This window comes from Aegilops tauschii, unplaced genomic scaffold (assembly GCF_002575655.3).
Source record: "Aegilops tauschii subsp. strangulata cultivar AL8/78 unplaced genomic scaffold, Aet v6.0 ptg001191l_obj, whole genome shotgun sequence".
Classification (NCBI taxonomy): domain Eukaryota; kingdom Viridiplantae; phylum Streptophyta; class Magnoliopsida; order Poales; family Poaceae; genus Aegilops; species Aegilops tauschii.
Window position 1 is genome coordinate 27,501 of NW_027333394.1, and position 17,612 is coordinate 45,112.

A 17,612-nucleotide genomic window follows, 5' to 3' on the forward strand; every position below is an offset into this window, starting at 1 on the left:
CAGATGGTATCCTACTGCAAGGGTGGTCTTAAGAATCCAAAAGAGGTTGCTCAGAAGAGATAGATGTATCCCAACCTCTATTGCTCTCGCGTAAAGACTTTTTTTTTACGCGACAGGAAAAAGTGACTACGAATTCCCCTTTTTGTTTGCGAATCCCTGTTTGTATCCTTTGAGCGCACGCCCATTAAGTAGCGATCAAATCAAGGAAATCGATCAAACGATCCCCGTGCCAGCCCAAATCATGATCTTCACCAACTTGGATTTGGTTCTCTCGCGAAAATCGCGAGTTGCAGAGATGAGAACCATGAAAAGCAAGATCCCGAATAAGAAAACAGAAACCGAGGAAGAGGAAACCACAAGAGTGAAGACTAGTAGAGTCTCGTCTTTTGTCATTCTTTGCTCCTTTTTCACTCAATGATTCCTTCGAATTTGCCGACCAAAAATTCTATATGTCTATTCTATCTATGATATTTCTATATATATAGAATATGATATCTAATATGACATCCGATTTGTCAAAGGGATTGGATTGGTGACTTACCCATTCAGTGACTTTGGCACTGGACGTTCCAAAAACGGGTACTATCGGATCGGGTGAATTAGAGAATAGACAGAGGTCCGTTGGCATTTCAGCCTTTCTTCTCCTTTCAGGGCCTATCCGAAAGAGAATCCAGTACCTCTTGGTCCTGAATATCAGAATAGGACGAACGAACCGGCCTCCGCGGATATCTTTGCTTCGGAACAAAACCCTGCAATCAAATAGATTGTCCCAAGGGCGCCATATTCTAGGAGCCCAAGTTATGCTATTGAAAATTCGTTCCTCTAGCAGTTCCGGTTTGAGCATTCCGTTCCCTTTTTCAAACTCCACTTCTTTTCATATAGCAATCCCTGATCAAAGAGAGAACAATATCCATTTCAAAACATTTCTAACAGATTCCTTAGTTCGGACCGACGAAGTAATGTCACTCGACTATTATCAACCTGACTGCAATCTTTTTCTGTCGGTAAGGATTGCACCAGAGCACCTTCTACTTCTAATAGGCCATGAACTATAGATAGAGAAGAATCATTCTGAGCGAGTACATAAGAAGCGATCCACTTTTTTTTCATCGGTTCCAGGGGAAGACCAAAGATCTTGCGCGGCAGGTCCGCCAGAAAAACTCAAAAGAGAAAGAAGTCTCGTTAATCTCTTCATGCTCGTTCCAAGTTCGAAGTACCTTTTGGCCAAAGAAAAACCCGCTTCCTGACACGATTGCCTCTTTATCTTTATATAGATAGATTCTATGGGGTTATTACTTAGTAAGTCTATTTTGTACAAGAGCCCCTCCTATCTGATAGAAAAGGGTCCCATGATCCCGAGCCGATCTTACCTTGGCTCGCAAACCCCAAGTTTGTCTATGAAGAGCTAATCTAATTGTATTTTTTTCTAGAATGGATTTCTTATGTGGAATACTAATGGATAGGGCTTCGTTGCTAAGTGCTACAAGATCTAGTGCACTGGAACTCGTGGTTATGGACCCGAATCCTTTAGTATGGAACATTGTCTTTTCCAAGTAAAAACCCCTAGTATATGAAAGAATGAAAAGGTGCTTTCGTTCTTGTGGAATAAGAAGCCCTCGTACCTTAATGAAAGGAAAATCGTAATTTTTCGTTAGGTATTTGACCAAATAGGATCGTCCAGTTTCCTACAGAACCTATCACTAAAATACCCGATAGGGCTAAGCGGAACGAAAAGGGTTTTCCATGAGATGGTAAATGAAAACGATTAGTCCCACACGAGGTTTGGGAATAAGTGATTGTCTGATAATGAGCAAGGAATATACGTCTTTCTGCTAAAGAGGATCTATTAAACTCATAATTCATTAGATCCTTGTTATCAATGCCAACTAGGTATCATAAGTAAATGGATCCCGGTTGTTCAATCCTTTGATAACCAAGGTCATTCTTTGCTAAAGAGAAATGATCACTATGAGTCAGACTCAATAGAATTGGATCCATTCCAAATAGCGAGAATTAGGATTCTTGATCCCTCTCAATCTCTCTTTCAATTCGAGGATCCAGAGAGGTGTTTTCATAGTCATCTCCGAATATTTGCCATCTCGGAATATTTTCGATTTCATTTTTCTATGATATGTCTTTCTATATGAAAATTGGTTATTTACGATGTACGATGATCCCTGTTAAGCATCCATGGCTGAATGGTTAAAGCGCCCAACTCATAATTGGTAAATTTGCGGGTTCAATTCCTGCTGGATGCACACGAACGGGAACATTCCATAAGTCTATTGGAACTGGCTCTCTATCCATGGAATCTCATCCATCATCCATACATAACGAATTGGTATGGTATATTCATACCATAACATAAGAACAATAAGAACTCGAATTCTTATCGATACTGGAACTCAGAGCATAGGAGGGAAAGTCGATTTATGGATGGAATCAAATACGCAGTATTTACAGAAAAAAGTCTTCGTTTATTGGGAAAGAATCAATATACTTTTAATGTCGAATCGGGATTCACTAAGACAGAAATAAAGCATTGGGTCGAACTCTTCTTTGGTGTTAAGGTGGTAGCTGTGAATAGCCATCGACTACCTGGAAAAGGTAGAAGAATAGGACCTATTCTGGGCCATACAATGCATTACAGACGTATGATCATTACCCTTCAACCGGGTTATTCTATTCCACTTCTAGATAGAGAAAAAAACTAAAGGAGAATACTTAATAATACGGCGAAACATTTATACAAAACACCTATCCCGAGCACACGCAAGGGAACCGTAGACAGGCAAGTGAAATCCAATCCACGAAATAATTTGATCCATGGACGGCACCGTTGTGGTAAAGGTCGTAATTCCAGAGGAATCATTACCGCAAGGCATAGAGGGGGAGGTCATAAGCGCCTATACCGTAAAATAGATTTTCGACGGAATCAAAAAGACATATCTGGTAGAATCGTAACCATAGAATACGACCCTAATCGAAATGCATACATTTGTCTCATACACTATGGGGATGGTGAGAAGAGATATATTTTACATCCCAGAGGGGCTATAATTGGAGATACTATTGTTTCTGGTACAAAAGTTCCTATATCAATGGGAAATGCCCTACCTTTGAGTGCGGTTTGAACTATTGATTTACGTAATTGGAAGTAACCAATTAGGTTTACGACGAAACCTAGAAATCGATCACTGATCCAATTTGACTACCTCTACGGGATAGACCTCAACAGAAAACTGTTGAGTAACGGCAGCAAGTGATTGAGTTCAGTAGTTCCTCATAGAAAATTATTGGCTCTAGAGATATGGTAATATGGAGAAGACAAAATTGTTTGAAGCACGCACAGAACCGGAAGCGCCCCTTGTTTCAAAGAGAGGAGGACGGGTTATTCACATTTAATTTGATGGTCAGAGGCAAATTGAAAGCTAAGCAGTGGTAATTAAGACCCCCGGGGGAAAATAGGGATGTCTCCTACGTTACCCATAATATGTGGAAGTATCGACGTAATTTCATAGAGTCATTCGATCTGAATGCTACATGAAGAACATAAGCCAGATGACGGAACGCAGAGACCTAGGATGTAGAAGATCATAACATGAGCGATTCGGCAGATTTGGATTCCTTTCCTATATATCCACTCATGTGGTACTTCATCATATGATTCATATAAGATCCATCTGTCTAGAGATCGTCATATACATCTAGAAAGCCGTATGCTTTGGAAGAAGCTTGTACAGTTTGGGAAGGGGTTTTTTGAGAGAAAAGAAGAATCTACTTCAACCGATATGCCCTTAGGCACGGCCATGCATAACATAGAAATCACACGTGGAAGGGGTGGGCAATTAGCTAGAGCAGCAGGTGCTGTAGCGAAACTCATTGCAAAAGAGGGTAAATCGGCCACTTTAAGATTACCATCTGGGGAGGTCCGTTTAGTATCCCAAAACTGCTTAGCAACAGTCGGACAAGTGGGTAATGTTGGGGTGAACCAAAAAAGTTTGGGTAGAGCCGGATCTAAGTGTTGGCTAGGTAAACGCCCCGTAGTAAGAGGGGTAGTTATGAACCCTGTGGACCACCCCCATGGGGGCGGTGAAGGGAAAGCTCCCATTGGTAGAAAAAAACCCACAACCCCTTGGGGTTATCCTGCGCTTGGAAGAAGAACTAGGAAAAGGAAAAAATATAGCGATAGTTTTATTCTTCGTCGCCGTAAGTAAATACGTAACTAGGAATATGGAAAATTGCATTTTTGGAATTTGCAATAATGCGATGGGCGAACGACGGGAATTGAACCCGCGCATGGTGGATTCACAATCCACTGCCTTGATCCACTTGGCTACATCCGCCCCTTATCCAGCTAAAGGATTTTTTGCTTTTTTCCATTGATCATTATTCTATTTATTCTGACCTCCGTACTTCGATCGAGATATTGGACATAGAATGCCACTCTTTAAAAAGGAAAAAAGGAGTAATCAGCTGTGACACGAAAAAAAACGAATCCTTTTGTAGCTCATCATTTATTGGCAAAGATAGAAAAGGTCAATATGAAGGAGGAGAAAGAAACAATAGTAACGTGGTCCCGGGCATCTAGCATTCTACCCACAATGGTTGGCCATACAATCGCGATTCATAATGGAAAGGAACATATACCTATTTACATAACAAATCCTATGGTAGGTCGCAAATTGGGGGAATTCGTGCCTACTCGGCATTTCACGAGTTATGAAAATGCAAGAAAGGATACTAAATCTCGTCGTTAACTGAATTCTGAATAGAAAGATTAAGAAGAAAAAAAAGATTCAAAATAAAGACAGAAATACCCAATATCTTGCTAGAACAAGATATTGGGTATTTCTGTCTTTTCTTTCTTCAAAAATTCTTATATGTTAGCAGAAAAACCTTATCCATTAATAGATGGAACTTCAACAGCAGCTAAGTCTAGAGGGAAGTTGTGAGCATTACGTTCGTGCATTACTTCCATACCAAGGTTAGCACGGTTGATGATATCAGCCCAAGTATTAATAACGCGACCTTGACTATCAACTACAGATTGGTTGAAATTGAAACCATTTAGGTTGAAAGCCATAGTACTAATACCTAAAGCAGTGAACCAGATTCCTACTACAGGCCAAGCAGCCAAGAAGAAGTGTAAAGAACGAGAGTTGTTGAAACTAGCATATTGGAAGATTAATCGGCCAAAATAACCATGAGCAGCCACAATATTATAAGTTTCTTCTTCCTCTTGACCAAATTTGTAACCCTCATTAGCAGATTCATTTTCAGTAGTTTCCCTGATCAAACTAGAGGTTACCAAGGAACCATGCATAGCACTGAATAGGGAACCGCCGAATACACCAGCTACACCTAACATGTGGAATGGATGCATAAGGATGTTGTGCTCTGCCTGGAATACAATCATAAAGTTGAAAGTACCAGAGATTCCTAAAGGCATACCATCAGAAAAGCTTCCTTGACCAATAGGGTAAATCAAGAAAACAGCAGTAGCAGCTGCAACAGGAGCTGAATATGCAACAGCAATCCAAGGACGCATACCCAGACGGAAACTAAGTTCCCACTCACGACCCATATAACAAGCTACACCAAGTAAGAAGTGTAGAACAATTAGCTCATAAGGACCACCATTGTATAACCACTCATCAACAGATGCAGCTTCCCAAATTGGGTAAAAGTGCAATCCGATCGCCGCAGAAGTAGGGATAATAGCACCAGAGATAATATTGTTTCCATAAAGTAAAGAACCAGAAACAGGCTCACGAATACCATCAATATCTACTGGAGGGGCAGCGATGAAGGCGATAATAAATACAGAAGTTGCGGTCAATAAGGTAGGGATCATCAAAACACCGAACCATCCGATGTAAAGACGATTTTCAGTGCTAGTTATCCAGTTGCAGAAGCGACCCCACAGGCTTGTACTTTCGCGTCTCTCTAAAATTGCAGTCATGGTAAGATCTTGGTTTATTCAAATTGCAAGGACTCCCAAGCACACGTATTAACTAGAATATAGATAATAGAAGGCTTGTTATTTAACAGTATAACATAGACTATATACCAATGTCAACCAAGTCAGCCCAAAGATTAGCTATCCATATAACTAAATTAACCAAACCAATAATTTTGTATTTGTAAATGAAGTGAGTCAAAGTTTTTAACTTTGATGAGTCTTTTCTATATGGGTTGCCCGGGACTCGAACCCGGAACTAGTCGGATGGAGTAGATAATTCTTCCTTGTTACAATAGAGAAAAATCCCTCCCCAAATCGTGCTTGCATTTTTCATTGCACACGACTTTCCCTATGTAGAAATAGCCAATTTCTATTCCAAAGAGGAAGTTCTACTAATTTTTTTAATTAGTAACTTGATTCACCTACTCTTTATTATAATAAAAAGAACATTTCAGAATGAAAAATAGAAAAGTTTTTTCTTGATCATTTATCAACCCTTTCCTGTTTCTTAATTTCGTCTAATGATTAATTAAGAGGGTTGACCAGGTCATTGATACGTATAATATCCAAATACCAAATACGCTCAGTGTGTGATCCACAGAAAGAAAAAAGAGTTGTTTTGGTGAACATCAAAGAAAAAACTTGCTCTTCTTCCATAAAAAATTCTTCTAAAAATGCCGAACCCAATCGTTGCATAAAAGTTCGTACCGTGCTTTTATGTTTCCGAGCTAAAGTTCTAGCGCATGAAAGTCGAAGTATATACTTTAGTCGATACAAAGTCCGTTTTTTCGAAGATCCACTATGATAATGAAAAAGATTTCTACATATCCGACCAAATCGATCAAGAATATCCCAATCTGATAAATCTGTCCAAATGGGTTTACTAATAGGATGCCCCGATCCAGTACAAAATTGAGCTTTTGATAAGTATCCTATGAGGAGAGTAGCGGGGACTATGGTATCGAATTTTTTCATTCGAGTATCTATTAGAAATGACTTCTCCAGCATTTGATTCCTTACTAACAAAGAACTTTTTGGTACACTTGAAAGGTACCCCATAAAATCGAAGCAAGAGTTTGCTAATTGGTTTATATGGATTCTTCGCGGCTGAGTCCAAAAACAGAAATAATATTGCCAGAAATTGATAAGGTAGCATTTCCATTTCTTCTTCAAAAAAAAAGTGCCTTTTGATGCAAGAATTGCCTTTCCTTGATATCGAACATAATGCATAAGAGGATCCATAAAGAACCATAGGGTTTTCCGAGAAAAACCAGGGTACATTATCCCAAAATGTTCCATCTTCCTAGAAAAGTGGATTCGTTCCAGAAAAGTTCCAGAAGATGCTAATGGTAAGCAAGAAGATTGTTTACGAAGAAACAACAAAAAAAATTCATATTCTGATACATAAGAGTTATATAGGAATCGAAACAGTCTTTTATTTTCTTTTTGAAAATAAAAAATGGATTTCATTGAAGTAATAAAACTATTCCAATTCGAATAATAGTTGAGAAAGAATCGCAATAAATGCAAAGATGGAACATCTTGGATACGGTATTGAAGGAGTTGAACCAGGATTTCCAAATGGATAGGATAGGGTATTTCTATATGTGATAGATAATCCAAATGCAAAAATTTGTCTTCTAAAAAGGGAAATATTGAATGAATAGAGCGTAAATTCTGAAACTTTGGTATTTCTTTTTCTTTCGGACAAAATAATTCCCGTAGCGAGAATGGGATTTCCACAACGATCGCAAACCCTTCAGATAGAATCTGAGAATAAAACTCAGAATAAAAATAATTTTTGTAATCCAATAATCGATCTTGGTTAGGATGATTAACCGAGTTATCCAAAAAATTCTGCTGATACATTCGAATAATTAAACGTTTCACAAGTAGTGAACTAAATTTCTTGTTATTACAACTAACAACTATTTCCACAGGTTCAGAACCATTTAATCCATAATGGTGGGCAAATGCATAAATATATTCCTGAAAGAGAAGTGGGTAGACAAAGTATTGTTGACGAGATTTATGTTTTTCTGAATACCCTTCGAATTTTTCCATTTGTATTTCTACTTGAATCAGAGAGAAGAAGCATTTCTCGGTTTATCGAATGATGATACATAGTGCAATATGGTCAGAACAGGGTGTTGCATTTTTAATACAAACCCTGGAAAGAAAGGGAGTCTAATCCACAGATCTTTTTCTGCTCCTTTTCTACCCAATTAGTTTATGTTTGTTCTAATTAAAAAAAAAGAACAGAACAAGTTTTTTATTTTTGCAGGCCAATCGCTCTTTTGACTTTGGAATACAGCCTCTTTATCAATATACTGCTTCTTTTACACATTCAATCCATAACATCCCTTATTCAATCCATAATCAAGAATAATTAGGATTTCTAAAAAAAAAAGAAAAAATAAAGGGTCCACTCATAGGAAAACCCAACCTTTCCCCGCATCCGGCACTAATCTATTTTTAACGTCTAATTAGAGCGGGGAATCATTCCAATTAGGAAGTTCAGCTCGTTGCTTTTTATTTTACCAGAATTGGAGCCAGGCTCTATCCATTTATTCATTAGACCCAGAAAATCGTAATTTTGGATTCCATTCAAAAAAGATTGATTTTATTACGACATGCTATTTTTTCCATTCATTACCTTTGAGGATCAGTCGTGGTCTTCTAGACTCTACCAAGAGTCTGGACGAATTTGTTGTTTCATCCAAATGTGTAAAAGATCATAGTCGCACTTAAAAGCCGAGTACTCTACCATTGAGTTAGCAACCCAGATAAAAAAAGGATCTTAGATACGATCGAAATCCAAAAATCAATGGAATTACACCGCGCGCTTCTGTCAAAACATTGAACTAGCAAGACATCAAAAGATTTTTTTATCGACCATGAAAAACACTCAAATGCCAAAACGAACAGGTCCGGTTAAATTCCACTAAAGTAAAGTTAAAAAAAGAGCGACCCTAATCACGATGGCCAAATTCTCCTTATTTTTAGCGATTTTTATTAAAAAAAAATATATATTATATTGTATGAGAATACATGCAAGAGGAACACCCTTATCATTTGAGCGAAGTGTAGGCGGAAAAATTGAATATGGAGTGAGGATAAAGAGACCCATCTATCTACAAATTCTATTTGTTCAATAGACCTTTGTCAATGGAAATACAATGGTAAGAAAACAAATTAGATAGAAAAAGTAAATAAAATAGGGGCTTATGTTGAATTGGCACGATATAATATAAATCCAAATAGGATTAAAAAAGAGGTAAATTGTGTCTAAATAATTAGACAACTAGGAATACTAATAATCTTCTCCTATCCTACTTTTTGATTCATTTAGTTCTTCAATTAACTCAAAGTTCTTTCTTTTTCTTTAAAGAATTCCGCCTTCCTTAAAATATCATAAACAGTTCTTGTTGGTTGAGCACCCTTTTCAAGGAAATAGAGAATAGCTGGAACATTTAAACAAGTTTGATTCTTTATCGGATCATAAAAACCTACTTTTTGAAGATCTCTTCCTTCTCTTCGAGATCGAACATCAATTGCAACGATTCGATAGACAGCTTATTGGGATAGATGTAGATAAACAACGCCCCCCCCTAGAAACGTATAGGAGGTTTTCTCCTCATACGGCTCGAGAAAATGATTCGAATTTCTGTCGATAATAATAGAAATTAGACTATGACGTGCATTAATTTCCTTACAGAAAAAACAAATTTCATTTATACTCATGACTCAAGTGGGCTAATTTTGCCTGACAAACTTCGAAGGCAAAATCCTTCCAAAATTTTTGAGTCGTCTTTAAACTCTTTTCTTTGTCTCATTTCGAACGAATTGACTTTTATTCCTTATTCTGATCCAACTCTGTTGTTGAGACAATTGAAAATTGTGTTTACTTGTTCTGGAATCCTTTATCTTTGATTTGTGAAATCCTTGGGTTTAGACATTACTTCGGGAATTCCTATTTTTTTCTTTCAAAAGAGTAGCAACATACCCTTTTTTCTTATTTCCTTCGATAAAGCATTTATCTCTTCTATAGAAATCTAATAAGAGGGATTGATTCTGATATACTTTTATTGGACTTTATTCTTATTTTAACCTTTCGATTTATTTCTATATTAAGGATAGACTGACAAAGTTGGCCTAATTTATTAGTTTTCACTAACCCTAGATTCTTTCCCTTGATAAAAAAAATTCTGTCCTCTCGAGCTCCATCGTGTACTATGTTACTTAAACCCAGCGCAAATTTGGTTCGGAACGAATAGAACAGGCTATGTCGAGCCAAGAGCATTTTCATTACTATGGAAAATGATGGATAGAAAAATCCACAATCGATCATGTCCTTCAAGTCGCACGTTGCTTTCTACCACATCGTTTTAAACGAAGTTTTACCATAACAAACATTCCTCTTTTCATTGCAAAGTGGTATAGAGAATTGATCCAATATGGATGGAATCATGAATAGTCATTGGTTTAGTTTTTTTATACTAATTAAAACTTGCTATCTATGGAGCAATATGGATAAAAGAAAGTAAGTATTTATCCGGGAAGCCTCCGCCAAGATCCAATTTATTTAAACCCATATTAAAATTCTATCATATGAATGAAACATAGTTTGAAAAAGACGACTAAACAAGTTTGCTTAAAACTTATTTATTCTTAAATTTCCACCCTCAACGGATGGCTCGAGATGATCAATCTTGAAGTGAGAAAAGAAGGATTGACTCTTCCTCAATAAATAAACTATCAACCTCCAAAAAAGTTTAATTAATTTAATTACTAGAATTAGAATTCTAGTAGTAATATATTTTTTCAGTACCAAAAACAATTAACTATAATAACTAAATAAACTATTCCAATGAAAAGATTGAAAGTTTTTGGTAGTTATAGAATTCTCGTACTTCTTCAACTCGAATACCAAAAGGAAGAAAAAAATATGACTAAGTGATTTTATTTTATAGTAGAGGCATATCCTGAATGTGCTTGATAGATCCCATTTTTTCATGAAAATAAAGATAGTCAATTTGACTGGACTTAAGACTTTATTATGTTTTCTGAGAAAGAATAAGATATCATTATTCTCTTTAATAAACTTTTGTCTCGTACGGAATACTATATGATTTCACCGTTTGTTTCATCAGAAACAATCTGGGACGGAAGGATTCGAACCTCCGAGTAACGGGACCAAAACCCGCTGCCTTACCACTTGGCCACGCCCCATTTCGGGTTTTATGCGACACTAATAAACACTAGTATGTTTATTTGTTATTCGTCAATACCATTTCAATTACATAAAAAAGGAGGGATATTCTCTTGCTAGTATTCTACACATGCGGATAATATAGAATCAAAAAAATGCATTGATCATTACATGGAATTCTATTAAGATATTATATGAAAGTCGAATTTATTCCACTCTCATTTGAGAGTGCAAATACAAGGAGGTATTTTGTGTTTGGGAAAGTCCGAAGAAAAAAGATTTTGAATCTGCCTTTTCCTTCTTTCCCTTAAAAAAATAACTCAAGAAAAATCCAATTATTTACTCTACAAGAATGAAATGCTTGTTATGCCTAATATACTTAGTTTAACCTGTATCTGTTTTAATTCTGTTCTTTATCCTACTAGTTTTTTCTTTGCCAAATTACCCGAAGCTTATGCTATTTTCAATCCAATCGTGGATATTATGCCTGTTATACCTCTATTCTTTTTTCTATTAGCCTTTGTTTGGCAAGCTGCTGTAAGTTTTCGATGAAATCTTTAGTACTCTGTATGCCAAATTGAATGATGTGTTCATTCCAAAAAAATTTAAAAATGGGTAAAAGCCGAGAAGTTTTATATTTTTATATTATGAACCTTCGATTCTAAAATTTAAATTCTTCTACATTGAATGGGTAGCTACAGCAATAAATTTGGATCAGCCTTTCTACTCCCCTGCACCTAGGTTGAGCAGGTACCTAAAGGTACCTACACAATACCTAACCACCTAACCCTATTTTTGCTATTGATAAGAGTGCTTATTATAAAAGAATTCTTGCAATTTTTTTCAAGAATTCTTTTTTGCATTTTTAGGTATAAAAAAAAAACCATCCTAGTGGATCCGTGTGGTAAGGAAAAACTGGTAATCTATTCCTTAAAAAAAAATCTTGGAGATTATGTAATGCTTACTCTCAAACTTTTTGTTTATACAGTAGTGATATTCTTTGTTTCACTCTTTATCTTTGGATTCTTATCTAATGACCCAGGACGGAATCCTGGACGCGAGGAGTAAAAATTCAGTTTTTTTTTTTTCTTATTGGATTTGTTTCGTACATTTATCTATGAGAAAATCCGGGGGTCAGAATTCTTTCCAATTCGAAAGTCCCAAATGATCCAAGGGAGCGGAAAGAGAGGGATTCGAACCCTCGGTACAAAAAAATTGTACAACGGATTAGCAATCCGCCGCTTTAGTCCACTCAGCCATCTCTCCACGTTCCAAAGCGAAAGGTTTCCGTGATATGATATAGGCAAGAAATAAGAAATAACGGTTGCAAAAAACCCCCTTTTTTTCTTTCAAAAGTCTATAAAAATTATATTGCCAATTCCATTTTAATTATATTCTTTTTTCTTAATGTTAATAAAAAAAGAAGAAAATTCTTGTTTTTTTCTTTCTAAAAATCGATATTGGCCGAGAGACAATCAAATAGATTTTCTCTTTAGCGGGCATTTCCATATAGGACTTGTTATAATTATAATAAAACAAGCAGGTTATATAAAAAAAAAACGCTTTTTTTGTCGATTATTTATCAAGAAAGCAAAAAGGGTTCTTATCAAATCCACCATAAAATTGGAAAGAAGCATAAAGTAAGTAGACCTGACTCCTTTAATGATGCCTCTATCCGCTATTCTGATATATAAATTCGATGTAGATGAAATTGTATAAGCGAATTTTTTTTATTTCCTTAGACTTAGACCGCGCAAGACAAGAATTTTTCGCTATTTACGATTTCATATTCTTGTTACTAGATGTTCTATAGGAATAAGAAGAAATCGCAACTCCTTTGCGCTACACATAAAATTGGATTTCGAAGGTCCATTTTTTTTTTCAGAATCCTCTATTTTAGTTCTTCCACCCATGCAATAGAGAGGGAATGGGAAAAGAAGGGTTACTTTTATTTTCATTTTTCCCTTAAAAGATAGACTTTGAAATAGGAGTCTTGGAATAATGCTGAATTCAAAGGTTTATTTCTTTCTATAGTATAAGAAAAACAATTTATTTCTATTTCTATAGTATAAGAAAAACAAATAGTATAAGAAAAACAAATCGAATCAAATTCATGGATTTACCACGACCTCGGTTGTGACTGTGACTCCATAGATAAAAATGGGAAATTTCTCTCTTCGAGACCATTGAAAAAGGGCATTGAACGACAAAGAAATCGTCCACAGATAATAAAACTATCATATGCCTTGGAAAGTGATATGAGGTGCTCGGAAATGGTTGAAGTAATTGAATAGGAGGATCACTATGACTATAGCCCTTGGTAGAATTCCTAAAGAAGAAAATGATCTATTTGATACTATGGATGACTGGTTACGAAGGGACCGTTTCGTTTTTGTAGGATGGTCTGGCCTATTGCTCTTTCCTTGTGCTTATTTCGCTTTAGGGGGTTGGTTTACAGGGACAACTTTTGTAACTTCTTGGTATACCCATGGATTGGCTAGTTCCTATTTGGAAGGTTGTAATTTCTTAACCGCAGCAGTTTCTACCCCTGCCAATAGTTTAGCACACTCTTTGTTGCTACTATGGGGGCCCGAAGCACAAGGAGATTTTACTCGTTGGTGTCAATTAGGCGGTCTATGGACTTTTGTAGCTCTCCACGGGGCTTTTGCACTAATAGGTTTCATGTTACGCCAATTTGAACTTGCTCGGTCTGTTCAATTGCGGCCTTATAATGCAATCTCATTCTCTGGTCCAATTGCTGTTTTTGTTTCTGTATTCCTTATTTATCCACTGGGGCAATCTGGTTGGTTCTTTGCGCCGAGTTTTGGCGTAGCAGCGATATTTCGATTCATCCTTTTCTTCCAAGGATTTCATAATTGGACGTTGAACCCATTTCATATGATGGGAGTTGCCGGAGTATTAGGTGCGGCTCTGCTATGCGCTATTCATGGAGCGACCGTAGAAAACACTCTATTTGAGGACGGTGATGGTGCAAATACCTTCCGTGCTTTTAACCCAACTCAAGCTGAAGAAACTTATTCCATGGTCACTGCTAACCGCTTTTGGTCCCAAATCTTTGGTGTTGCTTTTTCCAATAAACGTTGGTTACATTTCTTTATGCTATTTGTACCCGTCACCGGTTTATGGATGAGTGCTATTGGCGTAGTTGGCTTGGCTCTGAACTTACGTGCCTATGACTTTGTTTCCCAGGAAATCCGTGCAGCGGAAGATCCTGAATTTGAGACTTTCTACACCAAAAATATTCTTTTAAACGAGGGTATTCGTGCGTGGATGGCAGCTCAGGATCAGCCTCATGAAAATCTTATATTCCCTGAGGAGGTTCTACCACGTGGAAACGCTCTTTAATGGAACTTTCGTTTTAGCTGGTCGTGACCAAGAAACCACCGGCTTTGCTTGGTGGGCTGGGAATGCCAGACTTATCAATTTGTCCGGTAAACTGCTTGGAGCTCATGTAGCCCATGCCGGATTAATCGTATTCTGGGCCGGAGCAATGAACCTATTTGAAGTGGCCCATTTCGTACCAGAAAAGCCCATGTATGAACAAGGGTTGATTTTACTTCCACACTTAGCTACTCTAGGTTGGGGAGTAGGGCCAGGGGGGGAAGTTCTAGATACTTTTCCGTACTTTGTATCTGGCGTACTTCACCTAATTTCCTCCGCAGTCTTAGGCTTCGGTGGCATTTATCACGCGCTTCTGGGACCCGAGACTCTTGAGGAATCTTTTCCATTCTTTGGTTATGTCTGGAAAGATAGAAATAAAATGACTACAATTTTGGGTATTCACTTAATTTTGTTAGGTCTAGGTGCTTTTCTTCTAGTACTCAAGGCTCTTTATTTTGGCGGTGTATATGATACCTGGGCCCCTGGGGGGGAGATGTAAGAAAAATTACCAATTTGACCCTTAGCCCCAGTGTTATATTTGGTTATTTACTAAAATCTCCTTTTGGTGGAGAAGGGTGGATTGTTAGTGTAGATGATTTAGAAGATATAATTGGTGGGCATGTATGGTTGGGTTTTATTTGTGTATTTGGCGGAATTTGGCATATTTTAACCAAAACCCTTCGCATGGGCTCGCCGTGCATTTGTATGGTCTGGAGAAGCTTACTTGTCTTATAGTTTAGCTGCTTTATCTGTCTTTGGTTTTATCGCTTGTTGTTTTGTATGGTTCAATAATACAGCTTATCCGAGTGAGTTTTATGGACCCACCGGGCCAGAAGCTTCTCAAGCTCAAGCATTTACTTTTCTAGTTAGAGACCAGCGTCTTGGAGCTAATGTGGGATCCGCTCAAGGACCCACAGGTTTAGGTAAATATCTAATGCGTTCCCCAACTGGGGAGGTTATCTTTGGAGGGGAAACTATGCGTTTTTGGGACCTTCGTGCTCCATGGTTAGAACCTCTAAGGGGCCCCAACGGTTTGGACTTGAGTAGGTTGAAAAAAGACATACAACCTTGGCAAGAACGACGCTCAGCAGAATATATGACCCACGCTCCTTTAGGCTCTTTAAATTCCGTGGGTGGCGTAGCTACCGAGATCAATGCAGTTAATTATGTCTCTCCTAGAAGTTGGTTATCAACTTCTCATTTTGTTCTAGGATTCTTCTTTTTTGTGGGCCATTTATGGCATGCAGGAAGAGCCCGAGCTGCTGCAGCAGGTTTTGAAAAGGGAATCGATCGTGATTTGGAACCTGTTCTTTACATGAACCCTCTTAACTAAGATTTTCTTATTTATACCTGTTCTACTTTTTTTCTGTTCTGGCTCGGTTATTCCATCTAGCCGAGCCATTCATTCCTTTTTATGAAAGAAAGATAAGGGACAGAAAAAAAAAAATGAAAGAAACAAACGTATTCAATAAGCAAAAGGAGAGAGAGGGATTCGAACCCTCGATAGTTCCTAGAACTATACCGGTTTTCAAGACCGGAGCTATCAACCACTCAGCCATCTCTCCACAGCCTAATCCTTATTTTACTCCTACAAATAGAACATAGCCATATAAAAAATAAAAAGATTTATTAGCCTCTAGAAAGATATCAGATACAAGTTCCTTTTCGATATATCTCTGTATACTGTATACACGGATACAGGATCCGCTATACCCGCTTGTGAAATAAAGAGTAAATAATCTCTTCTCACCCCCATATCCAAATAAAAAAGCGGTTTAAGTAATAAATTTGAATTAAAGAGAAGAATCAATGGATTCATGATTAAACCCCTCCTACTTCTTGTATTTTTTTACAATTTTGGTTTAAGTGAGGGATCAAATATGTAGTCAACTTTATTTGATGGTAGCTTGGAGGATTAGAAATATGACTATTGCTTTCCAATTAGCTGTTTTTGCATTAATTGCGACTTCCTCAGTCTTAGTAATTAGTGTACCCCTTGTATTTGCTTCTCCTGATGGTTGGTCAAATAATAAAAATGTTGTATTTTCCGGTACATCGTTATGGATTGGACTAGTCTTTCTCGTAGCTATTCTGAATTCTCTCATTTCTTAAATTAAATTTGGTTAATATTTATTAACCCCATAAAAAAGAAATAATAAAGGCCATTTCTTCTAAAAAATTAGAATAGTGAGACGTATTAAAACGCAATTTGCGTTCCGAATTGCTAGCTCTTCTCTTTCAGTATTATGAAATTCCATTCCCATTAGAATATTCATTCACAGATAATAAAAAAAGGAAAACTCTAATATAATAGAAAATGAAATGAAACGGTCGACCCAGACATAGAAGGTCGACCCAGGCGGATATACGCTATAAAATATATACCGTAGCGAGCGTAGTTCAATGGTAAAATATCTCCTTGCCAAGGAGAAGATACGGGTTCGATTCCCGCCGCTCGCCCGCTTAATTTATCAAAGTACTATGATAAAAAGTTTAGTCTAGTTAACTGTTTAACTACTTATATTAAATTAAGTATTAATTAGGTGTTAGTCTAGTGCCGTATCCCTTACTATCTTACCCTTCCTTTGCATCCCACTCAAAAAAAGAGGGCGCTCCGGAGGCAGAAATAGAACTCGCCAACAGAGCTCCAAAAATTGGGTATTAACTGAGACAAACAACGGGCAAACTTTTTTTAAAGGGAAGAGAGAGGTAGACTGTCCCTTTCGTTTCATTTTTATTTTCTGCAGGGTAGGGAGAAGCCTTGCGCCTTCTTTTTTTGAAGGCAAGTGACTTCGCAAACTGCTCAATTTTGCCCTCTAGGGCCGGGAACTAATGAATAAAAAAGGGTTGGATACGCCCCTCTACCATATCTAGAGAAATAGAATAGTCCTTTTATACAGACTGCTAAGTGCGGAGACGGGAATCGAACCCGTGACCTCAAGGTTATGAGCCTCGTGAGCTACCAAACTGCTCTACTCCGCTCTGGAGTACCAGAAACTGGTGGACAAAAAAGGCTTGAATACAAGCCTCTAA

At 37.4% G+C, this 17,612-nt stretch overlaps 3 non-coding genes across 3 annotated transcripts; 1 reads left to right on the forward strand and 2 right to left on the reverse strand.

Moving 5' to 3' along the window:
- Positions 1-12,355: 12,355 nt before the first annotated feature.
- TRNAS-GCU (transfer RNA serine (anticodon GCU)) lies at positions 12,356-12,443 on the reverse strand. The gene has a single exon. It is a non-coding gene; the product is annotated as a tRNA-Ser (tRNA).
- Positions 12,444-16,056: 3,613 nt separating this feature from the next.
- Positions 16,057-16,144, reverse strand: TRNAS-UGA (transfer RNA serine (anticodon UGA)). Its single transcript has one exon. It is a non-coding gene; the product is annotated as a tRNA-Ser (tRNA).
- Positions 16,145-16,968: 824 nt separating this feature from the next.
- TRNAG-GCC (transfer RNA glycine (anticodon GCC)) lies at positions 16,969-17,039 on the forward strand. Its single transcript has one exon. It is a non-coding gene; the product is annotated as a tRNA-Gly (tRNA).
- Positions 17,040-17,612: the final 573 nt, after the last annotated feature.